General features: G+C 40.4%; 1 long non-coding RNA gene across 1 annotated transcript; it reads left to right on the forward strand.

The window, feature by feature from the left end:
• Positions 1-2,162: 2,162 nt before the first annotated feature.
• LOC118234522 lies at positions 2,163-10,415 on the forward strand. The gene is made up of 2 exons (XR_004766677.1): positions 2,163-2,446; positions 9,638-10,415. It is a non-coding gene; the product is annotated as an uncharacterized LOC118234522 (long non-coding RNA).
• The last annotated feature ends 12,293 nt before the right edge of the window (positions 10,416-22,708 follow it).

Below are 22,708 nucleotides of genomic sequence, written 5' to 3' on the forward strand. Positions count from 1 at the left end.
CAACACTAAAATACGCTCCTTGTATATCTGTTTATATTTCATACTTCATATTACCACATGCGCAAAACAGACAATCCTTTCTTGTAATTATGGTGATGAGGCAACATAAACCATAAGGAAGAAATAAAAAGGAAGCTTCATTACCTACATCTTAACAGAGCTACTCGAAACGGCGTCTCCCACTCTCCAGCAGTAAGTGGCAAGCTGAAATAATTTAATTGGAAACAAATGTAAAGCATCGCCCAATAATGTGTGATACTGAACGGATATTAAACAATTGCTTTTTGGAATAATGGCACAGTATCCACAAATAGCCGGCTGTCTTGGCAGCACATCAGAGAGGGGTGAGTCATACCAAGCCGCCCCCCCCCCCCCCCCCCATCGCTGACAGCTCCTCCCCCAGCCGCATTCTTGCAGTACCGCGGCGGCGTGGGGCTCCAGGAGTTTGCGGACGTCTGCTTTATTAGGACCTGCAGTAACCGTGCTGTCAGGGCCGCGGCTGCCTCCCTGTGCGGGGGAAATCAACCGATCGTGAAGCCGGGGCGAGCCGCGATCCGTCCCCGCGGAGACGAGGATGTCGGGCCTGGCCTGGATTTATGGAGCTTGCCCGAGATAAACGCCTGGGAGACATTTCAGAGGGTTTGTCTCTCTTAAAGACCGAGCAGCCGCCCCCTTTCCCCATTTACATGGAAACCAGGGGCTCTGCCCCTGCTGGGGTGCATGGGAAAAGCTAATTTATTTTACTCAGCGCTTTAGTCGATAGGCTTTCACGGTCATGGCATTCGGTTTCTGATATGCTCATTTGAATCGTGTCTCAGAAAACTAAAAAAACAGGTCTGATGTAATATGCTCCAGAAAGAGCAGATATGCTCTGATAACAACACTCCACAACCTGGCTTCCTCACTTTCGTCTTCCTCAGGCAGTTGCAGTAGTTGGCCTTGTGGTCAACCTGAGGATACTCTGAAAGGATCAAAGAAGAACATGAAAGACACAGCCTGACACAGCCTCAGTCCTCGATGCCTTCAACCCCCCAAGGTTGTTTAGAAGGTGGGAACACCCTAAAATGAGCATGGAAACACACCATAAAAGCACACAAATAATTGTTGATTATGATGATCATCAGATATGTATGACCTTCCCTGTATGCAAGAGAATGCACTGGAAAAGTTGGACTAATACAAGTGCAGAAATAACAGAACGCACAACACAGGCCCAGAGCAGATTGGTATGATGTGGGCATGTATGAAGCACTTTATCCTGCTCTTCCTACAGCTGGCCCACCCACCCTTTCTCACCCCTTGTTCCACCCTATGTGGCAAAAGCATCACCCATGGGTTCACTAATCTTTCAAATGCAGCACAGCCACATTTGTGTACCCCGCTGGGCAAATCTGGATTGATTCTTTTGAATCTCTGAAGTCATTTCCCACTGCAATTAAAATGCACTCAGAATCTTCTCTGTTAAGTAAAAAAATGTGGCGGTAAACAAATGTGAAGAAATCACCACTGTACCATACTTATATACATATCTGCTATTTTTGTCCCATGATTGTATTTTAATATACTTAGACTAAACAATTAATGTACATACATTTCTGCAAACCACATTGTTTGTTGTTTGTACAGGTATTTAATCTATGTCTACTTTGTGATATAATGACTTTTTTGTGCTTTGAGGTGACACATTTGTTGAGTGCAACCTAACCTGAAACTGCAGATTGAAAAAAAACAAAACAAACTATGGCTGAATCTGGCACATGAGGCGATGACATTCATCTTAGAAAATGCATAGACAAGTGAATCTTGGCAAAACATTGTCCTGCGCCTTGTCTAAAATCAGATTATTTAAGTCTACACTATTTTATTACACTGCTAATGCTTGATTCTTCATTCGAACAAGCTTACAGCTGGGAGCAATATGCATTTATTTCAGGGTCCATGATATTTTAATTCAATCTGCAACCAAAGCACTTTTATTTTTAGCAAGCAGCCATTGTCAAAGGCATTTTATGCAGCGAGTCTCTTGAAACGCCGCTCACATATTCTCAGATGGAACTCACCTACATTATTTTGTCGTCAGTTCTTTGTCAAGTGATCTATTGACACCCCCCCCCCACACTTAGAAATGGAAGTGGGGAAAAATGGATGTCAGTCACGTACACATGAAAAGCGATGACACGGACAAAGCGATTGCTGCTCTTGTGTCTGCGCTGTTCTTTTTCCTGTACCCGCTGTGCGCCAGCGAGCAAGATCCTCCGACACGTCGGAGCCCGCTCAGCCTCTCGGGCTGGTGTCTTCCTCTAATTAGTATCTGCTCAGTGTTTGTGTCTCGGAGTAGGTCCCAGTTAATGAGGTGCTATTTTTGCATCACTCTCAGGCTGGATGTCACACTGATTGTTGATACGTGGCTACGGGTAGCAGATTAAATCAGCGCTGAGGAAAAGGGGTAAGTGTTCTAACGAGCTTCCTGCTTTAGGTGCTGGGATATCTTTTCTTATTCAAACATCTGTTGTGATGCTGCATTAGACCTCATCCCTCCCTCTATCATTCACCAACCAGCTATGAGTTAATTCATTCTTTAGGTTTGGTTCTATTGGTGGGCAATATTATATAGGCATACTATGTGAATAAAACCCATTATACCAAGCTGTGTATACTGGAATACAGTTTATTTCTCCCAGGAATTAGTGTGATGTCACTAATACTATTGTGTGACTTGAGTGAATGTTAAAAGCTTCATGCAGTGCTTGAAATATGCATCCATGCTGCAATTATTGTAGCTAAAGCTGCTTCTATCAGGCATAGTCAGCCCTTGAATGTTTGAATGTCTGTCTTTTCCTATGTTCCCTTTCATATTTGAATTTATTTAACCATTTAATACATCACAGTTTCCATTCAGCAATCAGAATATAATTATATGCCACCTTAATAAAAAAATAAGCAAATATCCTAAGTAGCTCATTTCATCAGGGGCATTGACTTAGCTCACATACTGTAACTTGTACACATTTTGACTATAGTGCTGTTGTGTGAGAATTTGATTCCAAAAAATATATATCAGAATCCAGCTCTTTTTACAGCCAAAGCCCTTATTTAAGGTTTGGCACTCTGATTATAGAATACTAGTTGTATCAAATGCTAAAACTCTTAATTCAACATATTAAATATATTTGACATAATTAAAGAAACCAGATATTCAATGAAATCACACAGAACAATCTAGTGGATCCAAATGTACTTTTCACAAGTGGATTAAGAGGCTTAACAAACATTGAATTTTATGGACGTGGAATGATTTAATCACAAAATAAATGAATGACAGACTATAAATGAAAGAAAACTACAAGTTACAAGTATCTCAAGATGTGGCAGAAAACTAGGCAGAACCTGCAGCAAAAGACCCAGAGATCCAAGACTGTGATCAAAGTAAACCAAGGCATGGCAAAGCCAAGAGACAAACGATATTAATGCTCAATAGGTTTTCTGTCTGACTAAAACTGGTGCAAGATAGAGATGCAGAATCCCATAAAAACTAAAAGCCATCAAAACCACTGAGAATCCTTCCATTTCCAGTAATGGGACTCCTGAACCCAGAAACACTTCGGGGAATTTGTTGTCTGCAAATCTCAGCCATAGACATTCCCAGGGATCAATACCCATCTTAAATTCCAAAGCTTTAATGGATGTGGAAGTGATATCAACCGAGTATGCATTTCAATCCCCGGTGCAAAGGCTTGTCTCCTGAACCAAGAATGGCAATCAATGCCTTTTTAATGGATCCCTTTTTTTGCTCAGAGAGAGAAAGAGAGAGAGAGTGAGAGAGAGCCAGCCACCAGATCAATCTTTACCTTTGATGTTGCTGTCTAGGGTCAGAGTTACAGAGAACATGTTGGGATAGCTAATCATTTTATTGATGACCTGGATCTATACTTCTCCCTTGTGCTACCTAGAGACCATAAGTCTTCTCAGACAGAATATACAATGAAACGTAGACCTGTTCAGAGGTGAGAAATTTCATATTTGGGAACATTTGGCATGGAGAAAATACATTGTTTGGCCATTTCTTTTGATGAAATGCCAATTAAACCAGTGCGAAACCTCCCCACTGCATTTTACTTTTCAGCTCAGGACAAATCAATCAATATGTCGTTGGCAACTTCTGAACTAACATAAACTGAAATGACCCCAAACATAACTCCAAGCACATAAACTGTTATTTAGAAACCAATAGTATGATGGTAACTGCAGTGACATTAAGTGGTATCAGAGTGCTGCCAGCACGTTAGATGGCAGCCTTATTATAAATATTTTCCTGGCAAGGAGACAGTTAATCTTCTGTTTGTTTCAATACAGTGGCCACCTGCACAGGTTTATCAGATGGCACTATTTGTCAATTCTAAGCACGCACTTGCAGAAGACCAGAGAGCCATGTTTCTCACGTTGGCTTATTTATGCTGGACCGGATACGTTGCTGGCTGTCGTGCGATTGGAAATCGAAGTCTGTTGCTCCAGAGCACACTAATACCATGAGCAGAGTGGTAAGAGAGGTCTGTTCATGTTTCAAGTAAAACAAATAGCCTTCAGGCCAAAGCGTGAGCGTGGGCTAGAGGATCCTTAGGGCAATGATTAATAAATCAGTGCCAGTATTTCTTGTTTTCATTTGTTGGTGGACCTTCATGAGCATTTTTTTTTTTACCTTGCTCCCCCAACATACACACACACACACCATGACATGGGTATGCATATATTTGCTTCAGAACATAGAAGATATTAAACAGAAAAGTGTAAGAAAGGATAAGTATCCTGGGGAGGAACACAGCAACACAATTCCCCTTCAATTTTGAAACGTCTGCCCTGTCCATCATATATTAAATGATTGCAGCTGGTGTCCTGTTGTTGCTAACCAAGGAGTTAAAAGTAGGTTCAGTGGGGCAGACATATGGAATAGATTTTCATATCTAGCAGACTCCTTTATCTCCCTGAATGTATTTAATAGAAAAATAAGGGATGTTTTGATTTCTGACAGCTGCTAATGCTCTTAGCCATTAATTTAGTTTCTTATACTATTATTCTACCCATTATCCTATCTTGATGATTTGTTAATATTGATTGCACCTATTTTATTAAGACACCATTATATCACTTTATTTCAGTATTTGTACCTTTTCATGTTTGTATGACCTTAACATGAATATACAATGCCTGTAAACATAACCTTATAACCGGTGAGGTTTCAATATAAGTTCTTTGAGCTTCTTATCTCACCTGCACATGTACTACTTTCTTTTATTTGTTGTATTTTTTTTTTCTTTTACTGTGTGCAAATAAACCATACTAAACTAAACTAAAGTAGTTGACAGTAGCTGGCTGTAGTTCACTTCTGAACTACAGCTAGCTTTAAATTAAACCGCAATGCATCCAGCAGTAGGTTTATTTTTCTGATCAACAAAGAACTAAATTCTCATTTAATGACAGATATCATTGACCTTAAAATAATGTTTAGTTTCCTTTTCTTTTTGAAAACCAAATTGGCACAGTATGATTGTCCATATTATCTCATGGCAGACTAAACTTAACTCACCCAACCATGCATTACATTTACATTAGTTATCTGGCAGCCGCTTTTATCCAAAGCGACGTACGATATACGTGCATACTGAAGGTCATTGGAGCAACTACAAAACACAGGTCTGATTCAAAACAGTTATTCATAGCCATGAACATATTGAGTCCAGTTCACACAGTAAACATTACTCTCTGACCTAGCCCATGCTAGCTCAAACTAGGACACATAACAAACTACAACATCAAGATAAATGCTACAAAGTACAGTGTAAGTGCTGGATGGAAGTACATGTAGATACATGTATTTACATACAGGTGTAACATGAAAGTGCTATAAGAGCAAAGTAGAGGGATTTAAGTGATAAAAATGATCCTAGATTGGGAGTGCCCCGCAGAGTGGTGATAGTTAGTTAGTAGTACCTCTGTCACAGCCAGGAGGGCAGTCTCTGTTGAGTGCCCGGATCGGAAGTCAGACTGGTGAGGGTCAAGCAGGTTGTTCTGATGGAGATAAGAGGATAGTTGTTTAAGCACTGCTCGTTCAAAGTTGCTGCAGTGTTACTTTAAATATCATGAAGATGCAGGCTTATAAACAATTGCATGGCTAAACAAATTAGGTACGTCCACAGAGGGTTGCAGTTGTAACAAATTGGTGAGCTTGTGAGAGGCAGTGAGATTTTTGTTAACGGTTGGGGATTGCAAGGGTGACCTTTGCCGTGCTGTGAAAAGACTCACGTCTGCTATTGCAGTACACTGCTGTGTAAAGGAGGCATTGTCACAGTACGCAATGGCCCAATGCTGGTTCAAAGTTACACAGTTTGGGAAGTGTGGTCTGAATAGTAATGTCTTCAATATTTCTGCGAGTCTATGAAAGGAGGTGGAAGTGAATGATGATATGCTGCTCACATAGCAGATACAGAATTTGGACTGTGCACATATACAGCATTTGGGGTGTGCACATATACAGCATTTGGGCTGTGCACATATACAGCATTTGGGCTGTGCACATATACAGCATCTGGGCTCTGCACATATACAGCATTTTGACTGTGCACATATACAGCATTTGGACTGTGCACATCAACAGCATTTGGGCTGTGCACATATATAGCATTTGTGCTGCGCACATATACAGCATCTGGGCTCTGCACATATACAACATTTGGACTGTGCACATATACAACATCTGGGCTGTGCACATATACAGAATGTGGGCTGACACAGGGATAACTGGACCACACTGTTGAACCACCATCAGAATAGCATCCGCAGACACAGTTCAGTATATCTGAATATAGTAAAAGGGACATAAGAAATATTAGGGAAATAAAGTAATACTGTAAATAAAATTCAAAAATATATATTCTTGGTCTCTATTCAATCAAACTGAAATGCCCTAGTCCTTAGCTTATTTATCATTGACCTTAAACAGAATATTACATTTCCAAGAGTTACTCTGTTCAAAGGAAATGTGCATATTGGGCAACATAAACAGAGGCCTATGTTTCACTGATTATGTGGGCTATTTCCTTTACACTTTGTGATATGAATGCTTGACCTTGGGTCTGTGGGTACATTGTGTTGTGAAAGCAGAGCGGAAATCTACAGTAAAGCACTATGCCCCCAGTGCCAAGTCACGCTGGAGCTTGCAGGATACTGTCGGAAAGAGCGAGCTGATCGGCCCCACGCCAGGTTCACACAACAGTCTGTGATTAAGCCGCCAGAGTCGTCACATTGGAGCGCGGAGAGCTGCCGTCGAAACTGTGACTGCGCGCTCGCAATTAACGCTCCGCTCCTTGGAGGCGACCCCAGATACAGCTGGCAGTGCATCGCTGGGACAGTGTGAATGAAATGCATAAGCTCTCCGGTGCTTCCCCCAAAATCAGTGCCGCGCAGTGACTAAGCTTTATTTCTGCTCGGCACCACCATGCTACCATCACGAGGGAGAGACAAGGGGAGCAGAGGTGCTGCCCGTAAGTCTTTGCTCTTGTCAAAATCATGCAATTTTTAAAATAATCTGGAGACACCAGAGTAGGGTCAGAAATAAAACTAAGAAATGTCTGGGTTTCAGTAGTTGGGCTGAGTCTTCTGCCAGTTGGCTGCTTCCACCAGCTGAAGATTGATTGGAAAAATCAACAGGGCAAGATACAAATTCAATTTTCTGCAGTCATTATTGCATATTGTACAATATCATAAAAATAGTAATAATAGTAAAACAAAATTATAATAATATAGCTACAACCACCAGTTATGCTGTTCAGGCAATCATAGTCACAAATATACTGCCAATCTATATTGCACCAACATTACAAATCTGTCCCAAAGTCAATGTTGGGTGTCATCCTTCTGCATCTTACAGCATTGCCAAAAATATATATCAATTGGCTTTAAGGCAGTAATACTATTTGTGACATTTTCCAAAATTGATAAAAATAATAAAAATGAAAGTGTTTGGGGTTGCAATTTCAGTGCCCTACTCTAGGTTTCAACTGCACAAATCTCTGTCATCACTTACAAGCAGAGAGCCACCACTGACCCAGTTTAAATTTGACCGCAAAAAATAGAACTGATTGCACTCAACACATACTACAGGCCTATATCGAATGGCACTAAGGGAAAAGGCTGGAATGAAACGTGTCCAGTGTGCTGTAATGCGTTTCCTATTGTCGGGCTTCCAGGGCAGGGCAACCCAGGGGGCGATGACAGGCCTGCACAAATGGCACGGTTGTTCATCTCCACACCTGCCATCACCAGTGAATGAGCGCACTCCTGCTCTGGCCCAAGTGACCCGTGCCACACAGCCACAGGCCAAAGGTCCGCCTGAAAGCGTAATGGCTGCCGTGAAACAAAATCAAAGACGTGCCAAACACAATTAAATCATCGAAACAGGTTCGGCCTTGAAACGGAACGCTGCCATACAGTGTGACGGGCTCCTTTTCCCGCAACCTTGGCTGATCAACTGTGCGTCAAGGCCACCGTGTCAGAGATTCTACAGAATAAAGGAGGATGTCTTGTTTACAGTATTCAAGTGCTCTTCATTTTGCAGTCTTTTCTGTTTTATGTTCATCTCTTCCTCCTGGTAATTCAAAAATAACTCAGTAGAAAACACATTTCACGATAATAGGGAAATTAAAAAAAATAAATGCTGTATGTAAAGAAATGCTGTGCCTGCCGGTGTACTAAATCATTGATTGTTCACCAAACTGTATCAAAATGACTTACTCTGTGTTTCTTTTTCTTCATCACTGAATTCATTAAATAATTGCAAAATATGTTTGCTAAGATTGGTGTTGTGTTTACTAAACATTTAGGGAATCCACAGTATATGTTATGATATAACATTTGTATTTAAGGCATCTTTCAACAGATGTTTTGTTATTTGTCATCCGTGAATTGGCATCTAATTAAGCTGACCAATTTGTGATGCCACATGGTTATGTAAAGCAGAGTACAATGAAGATTAAGAAAAATGATAAAATAACCCAAGTTTGGGGTTGTATTTTGTGGCTGTGTCAGGATTGTAAGGAATGAGAGCAGGTGGCTGTTCTGACCCTTTCTGTGGAGAACCTTGAAATGCCATACAGTACTGTAAGGTATGGGGTATACCCCAACAACCCATACCTTGGCAGATAGCATAACTGAGTCACTAAACCACCATCTTGAGGTCATCAGCTACCATAGATATGTCAATACATGGTTAGACATTATGTTGAGGCATACATTCTGTTCAGGTACATTTTGTAGATAAACTACTCAATCAGTTTGGGTATAATCTGTTGAACATTGAAAATTCAGCATGTGAAATAAAAGCCGAAAACTGCATGCCGACAAAGCCTGGAAAAGATGGGGAAGGATGTCTATTGTCACTCAATACTATCCCCCTCATAGTATTATTTTAAGAACAGGCCTGCTGCTGTATTCACCGCAGTATGCCGATGTGTGCAGAAATGACATCTTGATATCATTGGGCTCACCGAAGCAGCACCAAAAACAAAAAACAAAAAAAACAAAAACAAGTATGTCTCGGTATCCAGCCTGATCTACATTCTTCAGCTCTCTCTCTTCTCTTTGGCAGCAGCAGAATGGGCTTCCTTCAGCCGGAACGACTGCAGCCGCGCCCTGTGGTCGGAGCGAACGCCAACAATACGGGAAGGGAATCGCTTTCATTTCCATAAACGTTCCGCTCCTCTGATCCTGGCTGCCACATCTCTGGAAGATACGGAGGGGAGTCCGCTCACTCATTTTTTTTTTTTTTTGCACAATAAGCCACTAGTGTCATGAGCGTATATCATTATATCAGAAGCATGTACCATTGTGACCCCATTCCAAACACAGGACTAATTTTCACTCGGAATTAAGATGAGAGGACTGCTGCTTGTCAGAGGAGATCAGTATTTTTGTAGATATAGGTGAATAATAACTAGACGGCCTGAGGACAAGCTTATTGGGTTTTATTTTCCTCATGTCTTTGCACATAAAAATAACTGGAGTGTGAAATGGAATTAAAGGATAATTTATGGTAATGCAGCAATCAAAATGAAGGGGACAGTGGGGGGGCGGGGAGAAGGGGGTAGTGCTAACTTGTAGTTCTTACATGTGCCCTGCTGGCCAGGTTATGCCCGTTCCTTTTAGACCATTGGTTTTTGAATCATCACTGTTGTCGTCCCCATACAGTAGGTCAACCAATCACGTTTTTGAAATAAAAATTTAAAAATCAGCAGTGCACATGAATGAATCGGCAGATTCATATATTAAACTGCTCTCTACTACGTCAGAGACTTTGAAAAGTGCACAGTTATAGACCTGAAAGGCTATCGCTATCAGCTGTGAAGGTGACATTCTGTTATTGAATGCCTGAATGGGACAGTGGCACAGAAAGAAAAGGTAGCTTGCAGGAGTCCTCCTGTTATTCAAATGTCAATTAGCCCATGGTCTAAATCTGAACGCTTGATGACTGCCATAAATCATGATTAATTTGCTTCACGGAGACACACTTCCAAATGATTGTGTGTGCAATTATAATTGAGCCATTGAGTGCAATGAGCAGTCATGTGACATCTTGAGGACAATGCAATCTGTGAAGATAAGGAATTATTTTGCAGTTTTAATCCTCTATGGTGTTTTATGAAGTACCTCAAATATATCACATATATAATACATAATACATATCTAGCCTTTGTCGCATTTGTAATGTAATTCAAAATAATGTATAAGTGTGCATATCAGTTACATTAAATGATGAGCAGATTTCATTATTTTCCTTGACATTTCCTTGATTCACAAATGTATGCGGTGAAAATTGATTTTTCAGTGAAGTTCAGTAAAATATTTGCCAAACAAACATTTAGTTTCAACATTTACATTCATGCATACCATTTACTTTTATATTTAACATTTACATTTGACATATGTGTGTATAATATAAATTTTCATAAATAATGCGTTCATGAGATACATTACTCTTGGAAAGGTGATCAAAATTTTTTTGCACCAATTTCTCAAGATGTTTAAAAAACCGACATTTCAAAATTGTAGTGTTTTTTTAAAAAAAATTTTATTTTCAAATATTTTCAAATTAAAAGGCGATTGATACACTGTAATGTGGGTGTCAGAGCAGCAGTGTGGCATAATGGTTGGGGAACTGGGCTTGCAACTGTGATATGGTAGATGTAATTCCCAGGTGAAGGGCTGCTGTTGTACCCTTGAGCTAGGCACTTATTTGAATTGCTTCAATTAAAACCCAGCTATATAAATGAACTATATGTACAAATAATGAAAGCTGTGTATGTTTGTATGGATAAAAGCTTCTGCTCAAGGTCTAGTGTAGACTTTTGTCTCATATTTTGAATTTCACATTATTTTCCATTAATAATTCACAGGTCTCACATGTTTTTCACTGATGAGCCACATGGCAAACAGCCATAGAGGTGGACACAGGCTGGTAGGCTGGGGGAGAGGGAAGCCTTGCATTTGTAGTAAGGGTTGTGTAGTAAGCAATGTCTGATTCCCTCAGGACCCTCAGGGAATTTCTGCCATGCAGGCCCTATTCAAACTGGCAACCACCCCACTCCAGGGCCCCAGGCTTCTCCCTGAGCCAGTTGCATTTTCCGGGTGAATCAAAATAGGGTTCCTGGCAAGTTCACTCTTCCCAGTGCCCAAAGAAAGATCCACACCACGTTTCGGATGCCACTTGTCAACTTAGTGTCCACTTGTGCACATCTGTCAGAGTTCTTTTCCAATTAGAGCAGCTGCACTATCAACAACCAGTCCAGCAGTTTTCAGAAGAAGCACCGGGACACATTTTTTCAAATGACCGACAAACGAGAAACCCTACCCCACCGGCCATCTGAAATTCGGATCAGGTGAGATTTTCCATTGTAAATCATGGGAAATACAGCGTTTGATTCAGACACCCATGGTCCAAGACAACTGCGCTGTCTGCTAATGAGCCTGAGTGCTGGACCATTTTGCGCTCTTTGAATCCCAGTGCCCTCTGCATTGTGACCTGACAATTAGCCCCTTGAATCCCTCCCAACTGTCAGGCTAATCACAGCAATCATTCACATGGGGCAGATGGCCACTTCCCCGATCTCTGTAATGACACTAATTATGAGCACCCTTGTGGCCTGCAAGGTGGATTGGCATTGCTCAGCGACTCCCTTTATCTAGGGGTCCCCTGGCATATTAAGGGACAGGGCACTGGTCAATGACCAACAGGGATGGGTTGGTGAGCTGTGTTATCAGTGGAACACATTGAACATAAGTGCAGACAAAATTATTATAATTTGTTTACTTTAAATCTGAAACTGCACCCTCACCACGAGCATTCAGTGATACATTTAGATCATTCTGCATACAGAACAAGAAGAACACGCTTCCTGAACCAAGTGGGTAAACAAATGAGTGAAATCAGGTGGCGTAGTGGATGGTTGGAGCAAATAGTACCTGCCAACACAGCGACCCATGGGCCTTAAAGGTGAGTACCACTTGTGTGAAATATGAACACTGTAAAAACCATATCTGGACTTATGTAGTCAGTCTGGTCATAGTATGATTCCTGAAGCCAGCTGACACAATGAGAGGCCAGGAGGTATCAGAGGCCTTTTCCGTCTGATAGAACAGAAACGGTGCAATCATGTGGCAAAGAGAAAACTGTAGCATGATGACGAAGAGTGGCTGTGCATCCTTGTTGACTTTTGTTTACTTAAATTCAACCCTCCACTGATGCATAAGCAATAGCTATAATGTTCCAGATGTCTCCAAGTCACAATATTGATTAAAAGATTTTAAATTCTTTTCTGCCAGTGGAGACCTGAACCTACCTTGCATGTGTGTGTGTGTGTGTGTGTGTGTGTGTAGCCTCCTAAAAACATGCATCTGTTAATTAGCTGCAGAGAAATTGATCCCAAATGTTTCCCAAATGCTTACATATCAGTTATTTTTTTACATTTCTTTGCGCAGGCAGCTTTTAATGGAAGCCATTGATGGGACCTTCCTGTCACATCTCCTATGAAACCACTGTATTGTTTTGACTGGTCTCTTTTCGGCTACCATCTTTTTTAGAAGTTTCATTTGTGTAAGAAAGATTACAAAATACTCATTTACCCCATGCAACTGTTTTGGACAACACATTACCCTCAAATCAGGTGTAAAGAGCTGACCACAATTCAGTTAATCAACATTGCATCGTCCTGAAAGCCACTTCCTATTTTTTGAGTGAAATGGATGGTTAGTGCTTAAGGAAGCCTACATGATCAGTATATTAAGGTGATTATGTTAATCTGTGTGGGTAGCATTTGTTTATTCCCTCATGGGTATTGTTCTGAGGCAATGTAACACCACCAATTTCTTGTAAGGAACAGCCCACTGATACCCACCATTTAGGCTGGAGGTTATAATAATTAAGTCAGACAAACTGCTTGAACCATATGCATGCATAATCACAGACAGCATTGCATTTTCATTCCGTTATCTGTTTGACTTGACTTTTATCATTATCTGGGGTAACTGAAGTAATTTTTACACAGCAGCAGTTCCATCCATCACTGTATATACAAGGATATAAAGAATTTCCTTGGAGCGCCTTAAACAATCACTTACCAGCACAAAAAAAGAAAGAAAAGATCAGTGTTGCTTTAAATGTTGCTTTATCATTCATACCTCAGAGCGGGTACTTAAAAAAAGTACACTGCTACAGTGAAAACATAGGGAACTGATAACCTCAAAAAATAATGTAAGCAAACTAAATTGCTTTGTGTACACAGTACTAAAAAACCATATTAAAATAAAAAAATTTTTTCCCTTTTTGTTCACCCTAAAAACTAAAGTAAGCCAACTTATCTATTTACTTATACTTAACTCAAAACAGTGTTGTTACAATAAATAATTTGAATTGAATTCTGTATACTGTATTCATATGATTTCTGGTTTAAGGCATTACAAGCATTTAGCACACTCTTATCCAGAGAAACTTACACAACTCACATAAAAGAAGAGATAGTCCTGCTCGAAGGGGGTAGCCATATTTAGTTAATGTTTCAGAATGCCTAGCTTTGACCCAATAATTACCTAATATACCACTCATTGCTCATGAAAAATACAGCCCATGACAATTCTTATAAAAAGGCCAGGGTTTTAAGTGGGGTTTAAGGGGTTAACAATTAAGCGCAGAAGCCTGTGGTCTTGATGACTCAGCTGTGTGCTGAGTCACCAAAACTTTTATGTACCACAGCGGTTCTTCTAAGCAAACGCTTGTCACATTCTGTTGCTCAGATGTGCCAGGGTTTTTGGAGGAGATCCTTCTGGCCCACCAACCCTACACGATCTCAGCTGTGCCAGCCACTTTTCCCCTCCACAGCCTCCTCTCCCGCTGAAATGTGCCTCGGCAAATCCGGCCTCCGTTCCACAAAGACATTGAAGAAAAGAAATACCAAAAGGAAAACCGCTGAATTTCAAAAAGGTGAGAGGGGTGAAATTACAAGCCAGATGATCTTTAAAGCCATGAGAAATGGGTGCAGAAAGCACATCAGCGTTTGGGGTGAAAGGGCCTCGAAACAGGAGGAGGTGGGGGAGAAATGCAATTGGCCCTCAAAGGCTGGTTCAACAGAAACTCCCAGCAGTGACAAAAAAATGATGTCCAGTACCTGGAGGTGCATACCAGGCTAAATAATCTTCTGACGATGCTTTGATTTCTTTAGTGATGTCTCCGTCTGCTTGATTAAAATGACCTTTTGGGAGTAACCTGCCTCCCCCATTCCCTATCCCATTTACATCTCAATCTTGCATGTGATTTTTGCAACACAGCAGATACAGCTATGATGTATAAATATATAATCTTAATATTTATGTGTAGGTTAAAAATGCACCTTTAAAGTGAAGCTTATAATCAGTTTTAGTCTAGACACAGAACTAGACACGTGTGCAAGAAATGTATGCTGTTAAGGATACTGCATAAAATTCTTTGTAAAGTGTGCTATATAAATAAAATGCATTAATATATCAATATATTGATACTGTAGTGTATGCAAGCCTCACAAGGGTCATAATTAAAAAAAAACTGGTCAGAAAATAATTTACAAAAAAAGCCTTTTATGTCAAGCAATAATGATAGGACATTTTGTGAACCATATTGAGTGGGGATACATTTAACTGATTGAAAGGATTTCACTAAATGCAGGTGATTATCAGGCTTGGGAAACAGCTTTACATCTAAAGCAAATTACTTTTGTGTTGTCTGTTGCCGTGTAATTATCTAAACCTATAAATAGTAATTTCTCATTTATTCAGCCTGAGAAAACAAATGGATTTCAAGGGAATATGCACCAATAACAGCTGGGCATGATTCTACCTCTTTGCCGTCATGATTATGAATTAATTAAGCCATCTATCAATTCTGTTTTCAGTCCATTTTGATATTAACATGCATAACATGTCATTTTTGGTCTCTAAAATGTCTGCCTTGCCATTATGTGAAGCTAAATTGATAGTGCTTTTGGAAGCCGGCATCATAGCCGGAATGGAAATAGTCTCCCAGGGTAATGCACTTGCAGAATTCCGAGATGGCGGCGCGGTACCAGGAGCAGCAAACGCGCTGACCCATCATACCCGGTCGCCAGCTAATAGTGGGTAGAATGCCCGCGTGCCACCCGCAAGCCCATCGTCCGAGCGCAGGAATCATAACTCCGTGTGAAGTGGCTCGGGCGATGCCGCCAGATGCGTTCGGGTACCACCTGGGACCTCAGCTTTGCTTTTTCCCCACAGCCAGCTGCTCCTGCCCCCCAGCCCCCCCTCACACAAACACACACACACACACACACACACACACACGGGAGGGCTGCTGCTTCCAGCTAATGAAGTACCACCATCTAGCAACACTACCCACACATGCCCCGTGGCTGAAGTCAGTGCCGTGGCCCACCAAATAATTCATATAAGAGGGTGGCAGCTCTGTTTGTGCACGTCGCAGGCTATCCTTTTTTCCTTATTACTTTTCCTGCTACCTGTGGAAACAGTAGTATCGTGTGCTGCTTTCTTTGTATTAGAGGCTTTGGAATCAATCTTAATTTTTCAAGCAGTTTCATGGATAATCTGTATCAATGTCTTGCTCCATATACATACTGGGACTCTTCCTGCTACTGTGGAACAGGATGTCTTTCACCTGTATCTTTCCTGAAGATATAGGTGCTGTTGCAAATAGGAAACTACTCTTGGAATGATAGCTGGCATTTTGAGTCTGAGAGTATTGTGGTCCAACCTAAGTAGGAAACCTGACTAACTTCATACCCATCAGTACACAGAAACAAGTCAGGAACTGACTTTTTGCCGATAAAATACGCTATAAAAAGAAATAATACTGCTCACTGGTAGTACTTATTATGTAAATTGTATTTGGTTGGCTTTAAATTAGTTTAAACTAGGCATGGTTCATCAGTGACTTTGCAGTCCAAAAAAGGGGTTCATAAATATATTCATTTTAATATAAATACAGGGAACATACGAATCATTTGTGAATGTGTGTCTGTGTAGGTTAATGTTTGATGTGTACAAGTGTATGCGTGTTGTACAAGCTTTACAGAACATTGATTACCGATGCCATTACCCCTGAGAGACCTTACATGACAACCTTGTAACATTTATGATAGGATGTAAAATGAGCCACAGCCCTTCAGAGCTATCCTGAATGGGCTCTGCCACTTGAATAGGGTGGTTTATGAAAAGAATTGTTCTTGTTCATGGGGAGGGTAGGTTTGATTCCCAGGTGGGGCACCAACTAACATTCTACCCTTAACCCTTCTTAAAATGAAAGCGCAAGAAGTTTGACTGCCTAGCTGGTGATGTGTAATAATACAGCAGTAACCTGGGTTGCATTTCAGCAGTGCCTGTGGACCTCCCATGCCATGAGACGATCAACTATGCATATTCACTGAACAATCAAACAAAAAGTACTTTGCATGTGTACTAATGTAGCCATAGCGTGTGTAAAGGGAAAAATTGTTCTAGATACAACTACCTAGCTTGCTTGCTTAGCAACACTGAATCCATAAAGTTGTAGATAATGATGCAAGAACTATTTGAAAGATCATGGCTGTCCAGCTAACAATAGTGGCAATCACGATAAGGCTTCAAGTCTTCTTCTATCTGATACAAAACAAAAGGAATCTGCTCGTTCACAATATCCATTTATTACTAGAACTCTTTTGATTTGCTTCTACTGGAAACACAACAATCATTTTCTGATATGCTCCATACATTTTGTTTGTCCCTCTTGGTCAAAGAAAGAATTTCTACATCGTCAGTGATTGGTTTAATGCACAAGATCAAAAATAAACATGTTCTCCTGACCCAATACTTCTGCGCTCCACTCATGTAGGTTATGGGAGTTCCTCAGAACAGCATATTTCTGTCCCGTGTTCTTGCTGAAATTCTCACTGCTTCGAATTCCACAAAATCCACTCTTTAAATTACCCTGGTTATTTCAAGCTTGTTAAAAGCAGATCGCTAGATTTAAAAGCAATGCAAACCTATTTCTAGGTTATGAAAAAGTGCTACTTTGCACATATTTTCAAATATTAAACACAATTTTGTTAATATATATATAGTTAAATATATAGTTATAAATTTAGTTAAAATATCTTGGAATCAATATAGAACAGTTTATTTTGAAATAATGGATGGAATGTTGTAACAAGATACATTGTGGTGTTGTTTTTTTTTTTGTTTGCCCCTCCCTGCTAGTGGGTAGGACAGCTGATACATAAAATGGCAATATGCACAACAGAGTCAGTCTCTGGTACTCTAAGGGCCAGACTGAAATGGCAGTCTTTAATTAGAGCCCACCCCCCTCCCCCGTCAGAACCAACAGCGTTGAGTCATTCTAATCCCAACAGCTGTTCCAAATGACCTGCCATTTACTGGCAGCGTTTGCCAATTTGCTGCTACTTGCTCATTACGATCATGTTTTTGTTTGGTAATGTCAGCCAGGGCTAGCCAGACTAGAAATTGAATGCCAGAACCAATTATGATGATCATATCAGCAGGTGACTCTTCATAACATTTTGTACTTTGTGAGAATAAGGTTCCTTGATTGGAGACAACTTATTAAGAAGGTGTCATGGGTGTCACTGGCAAGATATGCAATGATGTCAACTAATGAGGGCCAGCATTCAAATAAACAGGTCACTGCCTCTACACGTTGACACCCCGTAAGGGCTGTGTTAGCCTGTGTTGCATGAATTCAAATGCATGTCAGGGAGAAATCACATCAGAATTCTATTAGTTGATGGTTGTATTGTTGCGTTATTGAAAACAGTCATGTAATCAGCAAGGGCAGCTTGCCATTCTCATCACACGCAATGCATCCTCCACTATCATTTGCCCAAATTCTGTCATGAAGTGTCAGGGCCAATCAGAGGAGCATGCACACTGCATGTCGGGAAAAACTGAAGCCTCGCTCTGTGTTACTTCAGCTTTCACTCACAAATTAAGCCCCACCTATGAAAAATGTACAAGCAATTTATTTCTGGTCTGGAGATAGACTTATTATTATTCTCGTCTGCAAAAATCTGCTATAATATAAAAAGGATACTTGCATTCAGGTGATTGTGACCTCTCAAATCATATTTTCTATAAATGAACTAATCCTTGTTTTATCCGTGAGGCAAATATATAAGTTGTGAGTTGTAGTTACAGTTGAAGTCGGTGATACAGCTATACCCTAAGCCATCTATGATGCTATTAGAATAATTTTAACAACTCCTCAAGGCTATCCAGCAAAAAACAAAAACACCAGTCTCTTGAAGCCAAGTAAATATTAATGAACATTGATTGAATCTGACTAGAGAGAAATGGCTTGAAAAAAAAAACTTGGAGTTTAAAAAAGATTCTTATTGAGCTGTGTGCTGCAAAACATTTGTGAGATTTGCTTACGAAGGTGCATTTTATAATGAGATTGTACCATTTATAAATATCATATCAGTTATCAGAGGTCAGTGAGGTCATGGATAGCTGGTGATATTGAATGCTTAGACAAAACAACTGAAAGGGATTGTCTGTGAAAACTCCACTGAAAAGTACCACGGATTGGAAATCTCCTCATATTCACAGGTAGGACTGGGATTGTGTTATGTCCGCAAACTGGAATTTGATGTTGCGAACCCATCCCATACAGTTAGCACCAACTGCTACTCTATTAGACTCTCATGCTATAACTAAACACTGGCCATTGTACTACAACATCCCTCTTGTGGCCAGAGTCTGAAATTACATTTCTGGGGCTTGACAGCAATTCTTTCCAGCCTCCTTAATTTTTAAAACACTCCCTCATAACATTTAATAGATCCTGAGAAAAAGAGTTTTTAATACAATTTAAAATGAGAAATTGAGCTTATGACAGTAGCATGACATTTATAATAGTACAGCAATTCTGAATTGTGTACCAGTGGTTCTGGTCCTCTCTCAGTCAGGATATCTCTTGGTGTCCATGTGATGTACCACACCCTCTTTAAATTGACAATTCTTTAAACTGTTTCATAGTATGCAAAGTGTCATCAAAATGGCAAGGGCTTATCTCCTGATAAGGCTTCACATATCCTTGTTTAAAAACCTCCATCACAGTGTTGCTCTACACTGAAAAACCATTGCATGGGAAAGATTTATGTTTACAGTTGAATTATATTTACTGAATATTACTTTGAAATCATAAGGCTTATTTTGCCTGTGGATAAATCAATGTCATAACAGCGCACATGGGTACCAAGGGATATACTGTGGGTAATGATGCTGTTGGATTTTAAAAGGTGCAGAGTTAACCACCCTTGGCTTTCATTTTAAACAAGCAATATGTTTTTCTGGGAATTTCAAACCAATGTTAATCTCAAACACTGAAGTTCTTGTTAGGCAGTGAGGTAAATTACCAACATTTCTCTTTTTTTCAGGCGCTGGCCATTGCAGCCTTTTGAGGTGACTAACAAGGCCCTTTGAACAGGCAGCGAGTGGGCTGTGGAGATTTACAGACCTAATTAGTGTATTCCACTAATCAAGTCAACAACACAAAAAAGACAAAAAGGGATTCTTAGAAGGGTGCTAAGCACATCTCATGCCCCCTGGTAACTATTTGGTATTAAGGGTAAAAAAGTCACCTTTTATGAGGCAACAGCACAATGAACTTGCATACTTATTTTACCATGCTACCCCTTTTAATGAAGGTCTCCACAGTATTTTATACTGTATCCGTGGCTACCAGTGATGCATTATGTAGGAAACATAATAGACACCCACTGTGGAATGCAGTATGGAGAGGTTCTCACCTTTTAATCCCACAGAAGACTTCTCTGTGCAGCACAGCTGAATTTATTACATGTTCTGTTCTTTTTTTAAAAACCAGAATTTGAATGATATTGGTAAGGCTTTTAATGCCTCCTGCATTGAAAATCAGTTTGGTTGTTCATTCAGAGGTAAAGGCTGAGATTGTGGTGCTGACTTGTAATGTGAAGTTTAATGGTCTTCTATCACTTGAAGTTTTATGAAGTTTGTTTATTATGCCCCCCACCCCCCCACCCTCACACACGTACATTATTGCTGTGAAACTGAAACGCTCCCACAACATGAAAGTGAAACAGGCTGGGGAATATTAATCTTCAGGTAGAAAAGAAACCAGATGAGAAACGGTTTGAGAGTAACCATGGGTTTCCCTCATTGTGAGGAGAACAGCAATCAAAGGCATTGACCTCTGGGCCCACGAGACACCCAATCTTTGACTCTACAGGCAAATCCCTCTTCATAACCTCCACCCTGAGGAGGCCTGGCTAAGCGGGGGTTGATTCCTGGGTGGGTGGAATTTGTCCGTTCCGGTTTCAGTAAATTGGAATTTTAATTTTGGCTTGTGTCTGAGAGGTCAGTGTGTGGCAGCATTTGAAGTGAATATGAAGTGACAGCAACACTGAGCATAAATCACAGTCAACATTGTGTGTGTGTGTGAGCCTGTGTGTATGCATGTGCATGAGAACATGTAAATGCTATCAAACAAAAGCTGTGTGTCTGTGCTTTTGTCTCATATTCATCTTTTGATGTCAAATCTAAATTCCTTAGGTCTACAGAAAAAATAAGAAATTTCACTGTACTATTACCACACATTTGGAGGACACTGTATAGATATATACAGTATATATACCACCTTATTTGACCACACTATGATTGTAGGTGCCAGAAGGTGGTTCCAGCATCTAAAAAACAATTGCTCTCCTGGAGGTTTCATACACTACAGACTACAGTTTATACAGAATGGTGCGATAAAAAACATGTGAGTGGCAGTTCTGCGCTCAAAAACAGTTAGAGGAGAATGGGCAGGCTCGTGGAAGATAACAGAAAGTCCTTGAATGCTCAAATAACAGCTGTTTACAACAGTGGTGTGCATAAGGGCATTTCTGAAGGCAGAACACTTCAAAACTTGAAATGGATGGGGTATAGCAGCAGAAGACAACACTGGGTTCCTTACCGGTTCATTAGAAATAGGAAGAAGAGGCTACAGTGGGCATGTGATCACAAAAAACTGGATGATTGAAGATTGGATCCATCCTGCCTTGTGTCAAAGGTGCAGGCTGCTGGTGGTGGTGTACTGATGTTGGGAATGTTTTCTTGGCACACATTAGACCCCTTAATACAAACTGAGCATCATCATTTTAATGCCACAACATACAGCATCTCAGCATTGTTGCTGACCAAGCGCATCTCTTTGTCGCCAGTCTACCCTTCTTCAAATGAAATCTTCCAGCAGGACAATGCGCCATATCACAAAGCACGCATCATCTCCAGCTGGTTCCATGAGCATGGACTGTACAGTCCCCGGGGGTCAATCCAATGGATCACCTTTTTGGATGAGGTGGAATAGGAGGTTCACAATATGAATGTGTGCCCGAAAGATTTGCAGGAACTGCAAGATGCTGTGGACCATTTATACACACACAACATTATTAAAGTACATATCCTTATCCTGCTAGGATTTCTCACAGTAATACTAAAAATGGCCTTATGACTCGAGTGTTTAAAATTAGACATGTCTTGTCAAGACTTGCACACAAGAATAGTGGAAATTAATTTTCTCCAAAAATAAATCGCCCTATGTCTTACAGTTTCATTTACACCGCTGATAAAAGTGTGAAATTTCTGTGTCTTGGTTGTATTTCACAACATCTCTGATCAGTGGCTTAAAATAATAAAATTTGGAACTAAAATTAAGGGCCATAAAAAGTCTATTTCAAAAAGTAAAAAAAAAAAGATATGCTTATCACCAAAAACAGAATGTTTTCACAGCTGTTATAAGGGAACCGGTTGATTGCCATGAAAGTGAATTAGGGTACAGGATAAAATGTGGCTTCTGAAACTGCCATATGGTACAGGTTAGATTTCTTAGTACCAGAGAAGATCTTCTAAAAGATGATTTTCCTGCAATGCAGGATTGAAGGAAGCATGAGTCACTATCTGAAATGTTACATAACTTAAAAGGGACTAGGGTGTGCACCTAGAGTCAACGAACATTCGCTATGGCTTCACCTCGGTTCCCCACATTGTTTCAAGATTTCCCACAGGCAGTTTCAAGGCCCCCACAATGCCTTTACGGTGATGTCCTGCTTCTCAGCCCTGCACTGCTCAG

Source organism: Anguilla anguilla, chromosome 8 (genome assembly GCF_013347855.1).
Source record: "Anguilla anguilla isolate fAngAng1 chromosome 8, fAngAng1.pri, whole genome shotgun sequence".
Lineage (NCBI taxonomy): Eukaryota > Metazoa > Chordata > Actinopteri > Anguilliformes > Anguillidae > Anguilla > Anguilla anguilla.